Genomic DNA, 13331 nt, shown 5'->3' with positions numbered 1-13331 from the left:
TAAAATTTCTTACTTACATGGCAATATGGAAGGCATTACATTCATAATTATCCATTCACAGAACAATTTTTCGTAACTCTATATATAAAGTATGTTCACGCCAAATTATGCCATTATTCATGAGCTCTCTTATTTTTTTGCATACAATTCTTAATACACCTTTATACCACCATTTATCGTATCTCTGTTTGTATATAAGGTATGTTGACGCCAAATTCACATCTTGATACATGTATTTTGTATAATGATCATGCATATCTTTTCTTTGTGTGTGTGTGTGTGCTTACCTTCCAAGTGATCAGGCTTCTATCCTGATTTTTATCACTTGCCATTTTATTTTGAAGATTTCTCCATACTAAAATTTTATCCAATTAAGAAAAATCCACTTAATTGGCTCAAAATATTGCATTGTATGAAAGTACTTATAATTTGTTAAATTATTTCCCTTTCGTTAGACATTTAGGAGCCACATTTATGCCTTGACAAGACAATCTGAAAAGATTTTTTTTTTTGTCTTTAAAAAGGAAGTCACATTATCCTGAAAGAAGTTGGCATTTCCTCTTCTCAGCCTCTGGTTCTCCTCTTTGCTGTCTTTGGTTTTATATTAACTTCATTTGAAGCTTCTTCTTTTGTTATATTGAAGAATAGGAGTGAGAAAAGAAGCTTCCACCTAAGGAACTTTGACCAAAGAAATGGCAATGAATGATTATTAAAATGATGATTTTAAAGAAGATAAGCTTTGTTCTTATTTACAAATTGTAGGTCACTGCTGTTATGAATTTTTTTTTTTTTTTTGGTAATGGAGATTATACCCAGAGGTGCTCTCCCACTGAACTACACCCCCAGACCTTTTTATTTTTTATTTTGAGACAGGATCTCATAAGTTGCTGCAGCTGACCTCAAACTTGCAAACCTCCTACTTCAGCCTCCCGAGTCACTGAGATTAGTGCACCACTGTGCTCTACTTATATTATTAAAAATTATGGGCTAGGGATATAGCTTAGTTGGTAGAGTGCTTGCCTCACATGCACAAGGCCCTGGGTTCAGTCCCCAGCACCATAAATAAATAAATAAATAAATAAATAAATAAATAAATAAATATTAGCCAGGCATTGCGGTTCGAGCCTGTAATCCCAGCAACTCAGGAGGCTGAAGCAGGAGGTTTGCAAGTTTGAGGCCAGCTGCAGCAACTTCGTGAGACTCTCAGCAACTTAGCAAGACCTTATCTCAAAATAAAAATGGAAAAAGACTGGGCAGGTAGCTCAGTGGTAGAATGCCCCTGGGTTCAATCTCTAGTACCACCCCCAACAGAAAAAGAAAAAAGAAACAATATATAGTTTTAGATACCATGGTGTGAATCAGGATTCTCCAGGGAGATGGTACCAGTAGGATATACGGAGCGAGATAGATAAGGGGGAAGCTGGTTAGGGGCTTGGCTCGCTCCATTCTGGAGGCTGACAAGTCCCCATACAGGTATCTCATGTGCACACTGGAGACCCTGAGATGCCAAAACTGAAAACCTGCAGAATCAGGAAAGTCAATGGCCAAAGCCCTGAGAACAGGGACCAGTGGTGTATAGGTGCTGGAGTTCAAAGGCCGGATGTTCACGGTCAGGAAGAGAAGGATGTCCCAGCTCCAGGAGAGAGACCTTGCTCTTCCTTTGCCTTTTTGTTCTCTTCAGGTCCCCACCTCACCTTGAGGGCCCATCTTCCCCATTCAGTCCACCAACTCAGTCTCCTGTGGAAACACCCTCACAGACTCCCCTAAAAATAATGCTTTCCCAGTTCTCTAGGTATGCTTAATCCAGTCAAACTGACACCTAAAATTAACCATCAGATTTATTTTTATTTTTACTGCTTGTTAATGGGGATTGAACCCAGCAGCACTTTACACTGAATACACCCCTAGACCTTTTTATTTTCGTTTTATTTTGAAACAAGATCTTGCTAAGTTGCTTAGGACCTCACTAAATTGCTGAGGCTGGCCTTGAACTTGTGATCCTCCTGCCTCATCCTCCTGAGTTGCTGCGATTACAGGTATATAATCCCAGTGACTATCAGATTTAGAAATCCCTGTTATGTGAGGGATGAATTAGGAATGCCAGAGAATACTGTGGTAGGTGTGTGTGTGTCTTGATTTACAGTGCTCATTCAGTTTTCCTCTTCCTTTTGTATTTTTCTAGAAGACATTAATGATTTGCAGTAGGATTGGCTCAGAGTTGTCTTCATAGCACTAAAAGCTGTCTCATTAAACACATGTAATGTTTTGGCTCTTTTTATACTGTAACATATGTGAAAATAATCAACAAAACCTAAGATCACTCTGAGGATTAACTGAGATGATACATAAAGAATTTAGCTCGAGGGCTGGGGATGTAGCTCAATTGGTAGAGTGCTTGCCTTGCACGCACATAGGCCCTGGGTTCAATTCCCAGCACCACAAAAAAAAAAAAAAAAAAACGAATTCCGCATTATCTTCACTTGAATAGGACCCTATAGCTCACAGAGAACTTTCACATACACTAGGATTTGTGGCTGCCACAACAACTCTGAGAGTTTGGCAATGATAAGGATCCTTTTTGTCTCCGTGAGCATGCATACCACAACTGAACTAGTGATCTATACTGGTCACGGATGGCCATTTAAACGGTCATGCTGGTCAGGGAAAACCATGATCGTGGTGAGAGCAGATGGAATGAAAGGACAGGGCCTAACAAATCGAAGTTTCCATCCTGACAGAGACAAAGGTTCCAGACTCCTCTGCTAATGAACTGTTTGCTTTGAGGCAATTTGCTTCAGTCACTGTCCGTGTTTGGCCAGCGTCAGTAACACTGGGAATTCTAATGCACCTTACCATCTAGGGTTAATGTGAGAAAGGCAAAGGAAGATAGTCAAAATTGTATCTCTCTTTAGGAGGAAAAACTTCAGGAGAGGAAAGTATTCTGATAAGACTTTTCTAAACAACAGATTAACTTACTGATAAAATAGAAGGATCTAAGCATTCCTTTAGAGGACTTGCTAGGAGCATTTAAATCCCTTCCCTAGAGTGGAGTTAGGCTCCTCCTAACACAGATTAATACTCTTCTAACACACCCATCTAGCCGGGTGTGATAGGGCACACCTGTAATCCTAGCAACTCAGGAGGCTGAGGAAGGAGGATCACAAGTTGAAGGTCAGTCTTGGCAACTTAGTGAGGCCTTTTCTCCAAAAAGAAAACAAAACAACAACAAAAAAGTAAGTTTTTAAAAAAAGGACTGGGGAAGTAGCTCACTGGCAAATCGCCCCTGGGTTCAAACCCCAGTACTGCAAAAACAAACAAACAAAAAAGAGCCACAAACACCCATCTAGAAAGGAGTTGGAGGGGAGTTGCATTTGGGAACAAATTTTAAAAAGGAAGGCTATAATTCAGTGCAAGAACTGACTCAAAATTGTATTCTGGGGTCATGATTCCCAGTACAAACTGAAGAGCTCGGAGATCTCAAAGTCAAGCTTAGCGTTTATGTGGCTCATCAATTCATTTTCAGAGAGCTCCCCCAAAGTCAGCAGTGTTAATCAAATCTAACCAGCAGGCAATCAAATAGCCAGCAGAGACATCCCCAAAGGAGGAAGCAGGATGAAAGTAGGCCCTATCACTTGATTATCCTAATCATTTAAGAATCAGTCATGACAGAACCTATTGTTCTCATCTTCTGTAGCAGGTTAGCACTCCACCATTAACTGACTTAACGTGCGTCCCTCATTTTCAAAATGTTTCTGTGGACAAAACTGAAAAGCAGGCTCCTTGGGTTTGGTTGCATTAGGAACTGGGCTGGGAATGGTCTGTCCCTCAGTACATTAGCAGATTTACCTACCTTTCCACATCAGTAGGACAGGCAAGGAGCTAAACAGGAAGAAGGGTGGTTAAATCATGGACTCAGTTCCCAGCTTGGCAGAGGGCTTTTCAGGGGACACCGGGAGAGATAGATACAAAAATGGTGTTTGGGTGGTGTTGAACTCCAATTCTCTCCACCTGGGAGAAGATGTGGAAGCCAGTCACCTAATGCAGGTCACCAAACCAGCACAGGCAAATGGGAGTAGAAACATTATATGTGCAATCCAAACGCTCTGCCAAAAGTCTCCTTCTGCTGAAAATAGAGCATCTGATAAACTCTCGGCTTATCTTGGCATTTTTGTCCCAGAAGATAGAAGCAAGGAAAGCAGCTGCAAAACTGGATTTAAGTTTGGCAAACCATGGGCTGGGGTTGTGGCTCAGTGGTAGAGCGCTCGCCTAGCATGCATGAGGCACTGGGTTACGATCCTCAGCACCACATAAAAATAAATCAATCAAATAAAGATATTGTGCCCATCTAATACTAGAAAACAAATATTTTTAAAAAACAGTTTGGCAAACCAAGAGGAATGTGGGTGGTGTGGATGGGGGTCCCATTGTTTTGCCTTAATACTTGTTGGCTTAAAAAAGACAAGAGGGCTGGGGACAGGCTGGGCTCTGTGGTAGAGGGTCTAGTGTGCATGAGACCCTGGGTTTAATCCCCAGGAACACACACACACACACACACACACACACAGATATCAGAAAGTTTATCCCAAAGATAATGAAATAATGTCTGTGATTTTCTTAAATTATCTAGTGGTATAGGGAGAACAGAATTATGTATGAGTCGATGATTATTGAAATTAGGTGTTAGATCCATGGGGGTTCATTATAGTACTCTATTTGTACAGAGGTGTGACATTTCTCATGATAACAAAACAAAATAAAATAGCTTATGACTTATTCCAAGGCCAAAAAAAAAAAACTCTCTAAAAGGAAGAATAGCTTAAAGATACGACCAACTTTCTAATCCACCAGTCAAAGCTCGAACAGTGTCCTTCAGTGAAAAAGTGTATGTGTTTCGGGATACGGGGTGGGGAAGCAGCATCTAAAACAGGTGACTTGACTGGGTGTGGAAATTCATGGGAACATTTTTTCTCATTCTGTTTACTGATGGTGATACCAACTTTCAGTGGGAGGGGAGCCAGGGACACCAAAAGTCCTTCAAGGACATAGAATTGCTCCATCAAAGCCAGGAATGTCCCCAAATGAACAGCTCTAATGTGAAGAAACCAAAGTGCCAAAGTAGCCACTGGGGGAGTATTTCTATTGAGCTGTGGTCTGTGCATGGGAAGACAGCACAGTGAAGAGAGAAGGTACAGACCACAGGGAATAGCAATAAGTGGGTCATGAAAGCCCCAAACTAAAGACTAGAGGCTTGTCAAGGCTCAAGAATAAACACAATATGGAAAAGCCATAAGAACAGAATACTTGCAAATTTGAGAAAGAGGAGAGAATTTTCTACAATCCAGAAAAGCTTGTACAAACATGGTTTTTTAAAAAAAAAAAATAGAATTGGAGAGAAAAATGGGATGAGGATATATAGTCAGAAAAACTACCAGGAATTTATGTCCATATCCCCAAAAAGGCTGCGCTAGGACCACTTGACGGTAGAAGTCTCAACCCTTGCCTCAGACTCAGTGAACAATCTTGTCTCCACTCAGGAACATTTATGTTTAGTCCTTTTAAAATTGGCATTATTTTGGAGCCACTACCAAAAATTGTTTTTATTTTTGTATTTGATTTCAAAATTCTGAAAGGTATTCATACTTAAAACTTGTTTTCCTAGAGATATATATATCATTATGTGTATTTATATATAATATATATTATATGTGTTTTTATATATTATACATATATAATATATAATAATAATACATATAAATATACATAAATATATATTATATAAAAATACATATAAATATATATTATATATATAAGTACATATAAAATTTTGAAAGGTATTCATACTTAAAATTTGTTTTCTTGGAGATATATACATGTGTATTATATATATAATTATGTGTATTTATATATATAATATATTATATATTTATATGCATAATATATATAATATACATAAATACATATATATATTATATATAATATACACATAATAAGCACATGGGAAAATGTAATAAACCAAAGGCCAGACACTCCATCATGGGTAAGCAAGTCTGACATTTGGAAATAAAGCTCCTGTCTGGCCTCTTGCTATTGATCAGGTCCACTAGACCCTCTTCCACTGAGCCCAGCCTGTCCCCAGCCCTCTTGTCTTTTTTAAGCCAATAAGTATTAAGATGAAACAATCGGACCCCCATCCACACCACCCATATTCCTCCTGGTTTGCCAATTTTTTTTTAATATTTCTTTTTTAGTTGTAGATGGGCACAATACCTCTATTTGATTTATTTATTTATTTTTATTAAAAACCTCAAGGAACTCATGGTCTGATTTGGAGAAACCAGACACGCTAAAATAATCATTCCAAAGATGTCAAAAGACACCATAAGATTAAGTCCTAAATGAGTTGCACAGGTGGTAAATAGCATAAGTCAAAGCCAAGGAGAATAGCTGTGTCCTGGAATTGGCAGGGAAAAATAAAGAGGGTGCAAAAACAATACTCAAAGTGGAGCAGTTTCTGAAGAACTATAGAAAAAGAAAGGGTGCACTTGCAGAAGGTACAGAATTGGGGGAAGGAATGCAAATGAATGCAAGCCTCAGCCTTTGACCATGTCTTGATTTGGCACTTGACCTCTGACCAGCTTTCCTAGCTGATGGGTGCAGGCCCCTTGGCCCTCTGGACTTGCTTGGCCCTTGGGTTTTTCTGGGCTTTCAGCTTCCATAGTTCACCTGCTTCTGACTCATTGCTGCTCAGGTCCCTGGGTGTCAAATACTGTTCCCTGCCAGGCTCTGATCTGCCATCAGTGCATTGGCTTGCAATAATCAAATGTCAGTGGCTACACCTGGGCAAACAGGCCAGTTGTGCTCACAAGAAAGGGAATGAACACAGCCATTTTACATGGAGAGGAAACCAAATGTATGGGCTTTGGGTGTTTCTTGGGATCAGATCCAAGGAAAAATTTTGTTCCCATTTTTTTTCTTTTCTTCCTATGCTTTAATAAATTCCTTCTTAATTATTCATATTTTTTCTTTTTTAAAAATTGGTACCATACATAATAGAAAAATTTACCTAAATGCATTATAATGATAGACTGGAATAATTTTGAATAATACGAAGATGTTTGGTAATTGAAACCATAGCAATATATCTGGATTTTTTAACTTAAAAAGCTTTAACCCATCAGCTCCACAAAAAGCCAGTAACTATGAATGGTGATACAAACTGTGATCAAAATAAGCTGATGTGTAATTCATGTCTATGTGGGGGTCATAATGAAAATCTAAACTAAATCATTACATGCACTCTAAATGCAATTTTTTAAAAGTGCATTTCATAGATCTTTTATATCTTAGTTAAGTTATTGCCAATTCACAGTCCAATAAATAAAGGCAATTATTTTTTTTGAAAATTAGAAACTGTGTTTCCTGCTAAAATGCCTAAGTAGACACAAATTGGGATGATAGTTGACTATATAATAAAAATGCATTAAAATACAATGCATGAGGTTGGAGGAAGAAAGGGCAAACAAAACATGATGCTGTTTCTTTACTGACCACCTCCGTCAACACCATATTTGGCTTCTTGTGTTTGTGCTTATCTGAGATCATGTTGACACAGGCATGAATGTTCTGAATTTTTGAAGGACGTGTGTGTGTGTGTGTGTGTGTGTGCGTGTGCGCATGCACATGTATCTAAGACTGTTTTTGTTGTGCTTATTGGCCCACATTTCTCTTAATGAAGAGCTTTTGATAAACTGTAAAAATTTCACAATATACAGACCCTTGATGACAACATGTTTTCCTTGGGAAAAGCAACTGGAGATACAAAACAGTTGGGGCTATTTAAGTTCTGCTTGCTCTGTAGAAAACAATGGAAGGGGTGTGTGTGGAAGACTGGAGAAGCTTTATGAAGACAGAGTCTTATAGACAATTTCTAGGAAAGCCACAGTTTGGATATATGGTGTTAGTGTATTATTAGTTTTTTTAATTATTTATTTTTTTAGTTGTAGATGGACAGCATGCCTTCACTTTGCCTTTGTGTATGTGTGTGTGTGTGTGTGTGTGTGTGTGTTGCTGGGAATTGAACCCAGGGCCTTATGCACGTGAGGCAAGTACTCTACCAACTGAGCTATGTCCCCAGCCCTTATTTTGCTTATTTTTATGTGGTGCTAAGAATAGAACCCAGTACCTTAGCCTCACATGGGCTAAGCAAGTGCTCTGCCACTGAGCTACAGCCCCAGGCCTAGTGTTAGGTTTTTATCAAGATTGTATGTAGCTCTTTAGTCTGAGATTTCAATCTTATTCTGGTCCACAGTTTAATGACTCCAAATTACTAATACCAACATAATTGATTAAGAGATTTCCTCCGGACACCAGGCTGGAAGGAATGTTTTCCTCCCTCAGCATTCTGGTAGGACTTGAGATAGTGAATCTTGGTGTCTTCCACATCAATGGTTCTTCAAGTAGTCACTCCCATGTCTGATCTGTCGTTATGCTAAAAGCAGATCAAAGACAAATATTAAAAATGAATGATAGCGTTTAAGGCTTATTCAAACCTCAAGCACATAGAGTTTCACTCACTTAAAGCAAATACATTTCTTTCTTTCTAAAGTCTTATTTTGGTTTCTTAAAATTCTTCAGCTATGTTTAGAAAATATGTTGTCAACTCTTCTTTGCATGGTATTTGGATTCTAAAAAAACAAATTATAAATATACTGTTAATTTATATAGCATAAAATCACCCAAATAGGGCTGGGGTTGTGGCTCAGTGGTAGAGAGCTTGCCTAGCATGTGTGAGGCACTGAATTTGATTCTAAGCACCGCATAAAAATAAATAAATAAATACAATTAAGGTCCATTGACAACCAAAAAAAATATTTTAAAAACTCAAATAACTTTGAATATATATATAATGTATATATGTACATATAACTGATTTGTGACATCAGTCCCTGCTGGATGTGTCTCCTACAGTGACCGTTGCAAACAGGTCAACAAGCCCTGGCCAGGCTGGGAAAACACTCCCCACATGTGTTGTCTGAGTCCCAGCGGTTAGTACCATGGCCCCAACCCAGCCCACGGTGGCTTCTGGATCCCAGCCTACCAGATCTTTCCCATGGACAAGACTCCAAGGATGCCCCACAACACTGTATCAGCACTGGTTTAACTCCAAAACAATAACAACAACAAAAACCCTCAAGTAAACAAATCGTTTGATCACATAAGCAGTCGAAAACCATTTTCCTTCATCTTCTCAACCACAATAAGAGCAGAAAGAACAGAAGCTCATTCAAGGTCTTCCCTTATCTCCATTCTCATGCCTCACGACTAATGTGTTTTTTTATTTTTTAAATATTTTTCTTAATTGTAAGTTGGATACAATACCTTTATTTATTTATTTTTATATGGTGCTGAGGATCAAATCTAGTGCCTTGCATGTGCTAGGTGAGCACTCTACTGCTGATCCACAACCCCAGCCTTAATTTTTTTCAGTGCTCTAGAATTCTCAGTCCTCAAAAGACAATTTTTTTTTTTTTTGGTACTGGGGATTGACCTCAGGGACACTCAATCACTGAGCCACATCCCCAGCCCTATTTTGTATTTTATTTAGAGACAGGGTCTCACTGAGTTGCTTAGCACCTCACTTTTGCTGAGGCTGGCTTTGAATTGTGATCCTTCTGCCTCAGCCTCCCAAGCCGCAGGGATTACAGGCACGTGCCACCACACCAAGCAAAAGACAACCCTTAAAGCAAGGTTTGTTCCTTTCACTAATTCAGAACACTGGGGAACAGACCCCATACTTGCACTTTTTTCTCCAGTACTCCTAATCCCATCTGAGAACTTTGCTGACACATAAGAACTTTTGTAGTCACAACATTGTTTTTTTTTCCTGTGTGCTAGGGATGGGACCCAGGGCCTTGCATATGCTAGTGCTGTCCCACTCAGCCCCAGCCCCAGCCTAACAGGTGGCTTTATTTTAATAAACATTATGTACATGAAAAGTAGAGTTCCTACTTCTGGCTGGGATCCAGAAGCAACCTGCAGGCCAGATTAGGGCCCTGGGCCTTAGATAACACACGTGGGAAGTATTTTCCCAGCCTAGCCAGGGACCTATCCCCAGCTTGTTGACCTGTTTTCCACAGTCATTGTAGGAGACACATCCAGCAGGGACTGATGTCACAAATCAATTATATGCACATGTATATTCAATGTTATTTGAGTGCTTTTCTGCTATATAAATTTTTTGAGTGTTTTGCTGCTAAAAAAATTTAACAGCATATTTAATATTTATGTTTTTTAGAATCTAAATATATATATATCATTGCAAAGAACAGTTGACAACCTAGTCTAAAAGTCTCCTTCAGCTTCACCTTCCATTTTGGCGTTGGTGAGACAGTTGTCTGTTGATGGGTCACGATGCTAACAGCAGATCAAAGATGTGTAGGAGCATGAATTAGGAACACAGGGAGTGTCCCTCCTTGGAGAACTCCCTTGACTGACAGGTGCAAGACTGCCTTCCTCTCCCGGTGTTTGGTCTTCACGTTGGCCATAGCTTCCAGTGGGGCAGGCTGGGAATCTTGCAGCCAGGGACAGCAAAGTTCTGACTCTGGAGGCCCTGGAAGAATCAGGGACACCTACCTGTGGGGGAGAATTTCTGCAGAAACCTGGAAGCCTCCTCTATCCCTGCCCTTTTCTCCTTCACTTACCAAAATGCCTCCTAGACTCACCTAAAAGTGGTGGTGGTGTTTTGAATTTTATATAACAGTGCCTTCTAGAGAAGATGGTCGTGTATTTACATACATATTTTGGGATACTTCTTTCTCACAGCTTTTGAAATACTTCCAACTACCAGAGTTGTTGATTCTTACAAGTCCTTTAACAGCATAAGTTTTAAGCTTAGGGAATAGGTCCTGGCCTGAACATCCATGAGAATAAGTGGGAAGAATCCCAAGAGAAAGACCCTGGAGCAGATGTAGGCCTTGAACCTCAGCAGTCCTGGGAAAGGTTCCCGAGGAGATGCCATCATTCTCCCCCACCAGGCCTCTCCCAAAGCCCTCTGAGAAATAAAGGAACTACGCAGCCAGGACCCAAACCCCTCACACAGCAGGGTAAAGGGGCCTGTGCCATGATGTGTGGGCCTCTAGGAACCAAAGTGCTTTTTCCAGATGTGCTAATGGGAGATTTTTCTGCTGCACATACCACAAGGTACTTCCTGGGAGATGGCCTGTTTCCTGTCCTGGGCAGGGAAGTAGATCCACCCTAAAAATCTGAGAGGATGTGGCAATTGGTTAACATGACTTAATTCTGTTCCTCATCCACCCAGAACCCTCCCCAGGGGCCTGCCTGTGCATTGTGGAAACAGCCCAAGCTTAGGAATCAGGAAGTTTGGGGACTGGTTCTGCTACTTCCAGGCTATGTGGCCTTGGGTAAGTTGTTTACCCTCCAAAGCTTGGGTTTCTCATGTGTCAGATGAGTTAACTACGTGTAACCCTTCGAGTTATCATACCTAATCCTGAGAATTCCCCGTGTTCTGGTAAATTCTGCACCTTTTTGTGTGGAATTGGGGTAAGGTTGGACAATGAGAAGGGCCACAGTTGACTTGGTTTGATGTACAGTGGCAAGAACAGAGTTGCTACAGGAAGAAATAAAAATATACTGGAAAAAAATGAGAAACAGGAGAGGAAAAACCAAGGAGATTGGGTTGGAGGGAAATTGAGAGAAAAAAGGAGAAGAGATTCCCCGGGCACAGAGGAACATGGGAGCTATATTTAGAAAGGGAGAGAGCTATGAGTCTTTGTGATTATTAAATTTCCCTCTAGTATTTTTAGAAATAATTTGGTTAAATAAGTGCATCGTTTTGTCAAATAGGTAGTTTAAAACCATTTTCTTTTATCAGCTTGTCCAAGAGTGAAATAAAAACAGAAATACCCAAAAGTCTTTTAGGTTCCTTTCCCTGGCTCCGTCCTCACTCTCAGTTATAAATGGCACCACAATCCCAGTCCCTCACAGGTGTGGCTGCAGGCCCAGGAAAGACAGCAATCACCTGTGACACTGAATTATTGTTTTCTGTGCTGCCTCCATGCTTCAAGTCTGAAGAAGGCTGGCGGAGAATTACAGCCTCCTTTGACTTTACTGCCATCGATCAAGGGCTCCAAGATGTGCCATATGAAGTAAACACTCCCAGGAACCTCGAGGTGAGCGCACATCAACTTTTCAGAAGCATCTATCTGAACAGAGCCCGTGTATGTCATCTAAAGCTTTCTGAAGCCAAAGGGGACCTTGTAAAAAGTCAGTAAAACACTTGTGCATTTAAAAACATTTCCTGATCTTTCAATGCCACCAAATAACAAAACGTGAAAAAGGTACCTCGGAATGGTACCTCTGCCATTGTGAGCTGACTTGTAAGATTTGATGCAAGCATATGAACATGTATTTTTAAAACATCTTCCTTTTTTCTATCCTATAATATTCATTTGTTTTCGTGATTCCCCAAAGTGCAGTGAAATTTTATATAGGAATTATATTTGGAAATAGAGGAATTCAGGAAATTCAAATCATCGCTTTATTTTTCAGTTTTAGAGACTATTCCCATCAGGTTTGGTCACATGATTTTTCTATATCCTCATAAAACTGAAAGCTAAGTAAGGGAAAAAATAAGGCAAATTTGTTTCCCTCTCACAATCCAGCTTCTCACACCCATCCCATTTGGACTCCCCTGCAGGATGCTTTCAGTTCACCACCACCCCATGTGCCATGCATTGAACTAATGGTGTCATCCCTTTATTTCTGCTGGAAAAAAAATAAAGCAAACTCATCAAAACACTCACCTATGAACAGAAACACTCGCCGTGGGGTTTGAGTGGCGTTTAGATTAATGAAGTCCTTTCCTCCCCAATCTTCCCACAGGATGTAGACAAAATGTCAAACCTGATGTACATTCTCCAGTGCTAGGGAATGCAAAGCACCTATTCCCACAGTCCTAAAGATTTACTGCAGGGGTGAACTCCAAGTACAAAATCCCTCTTACCGTCACTCTGGTCTCACAGAGAATGGGCTATTGGAAATGTGCACACAGGGGCCTAGAGCCTCTGTTCAAAGGGGACAGCCATGCTCGTGTCCCCTCTCTATGAAGGGATGATTACCATGCCACTGAGAAGGACTGGTGGTATTCCTTTTTACATTTTTTTCCTGAATAGAAAAGTAATGTAAGTGTGGAACATTTAAAAACACAGAATGGAGATAAGAAAAATAAAATTTAAAGAATTTAAAAATTTTAGTATAAATCATTCTAGGCTTCTTATATGTACATTTCTTTGTGGAATTTCTATGTGAAGTGA

At 39.9% G+C, this 13331-nt stretch overlaps 1 long non-coding RNA gene across 1 annotated transcript; it reads right to left on the bottom strand.

Moving 5' to 3' along the window:
- Positions 1-200: 200 nt before the first annotated feature.
- LOC125617793 lies at positions 201-10870 on the bottom strand. The gene is made up of 3 exons (XR_007348909.1): positions 10365-10870; positions 8338-8488; positions 201-678 (listed from the first exon to the last, which is right to left on the bottom strand). It is a non-coding gene; the product is annotated as an uncharacterized LOC125617793 (long non-coding RNA).
- Between the last annotated feature and the right edge of the window lie 2461 nt (positions 10871-13331).

This window comes from Marmota marmota, unplaced genomic scaffold, assembly GCF_001458135.2.
Source record: "Marmota marmota marmota unplaced genomic scaffold, marMar, whole genome shotgun sequence".
Lineage (NCBI taxonomy): Eukaryota > Metazoa > Chordata > Mammalia > Rodentia > Sciuridae > Marmota > Marmota marmota.
The sequence above is the reverse complement of the archived record's forward strand: the minus strand, read 5'-3'. Positions and strand labels throughout refer to the sequence as shown.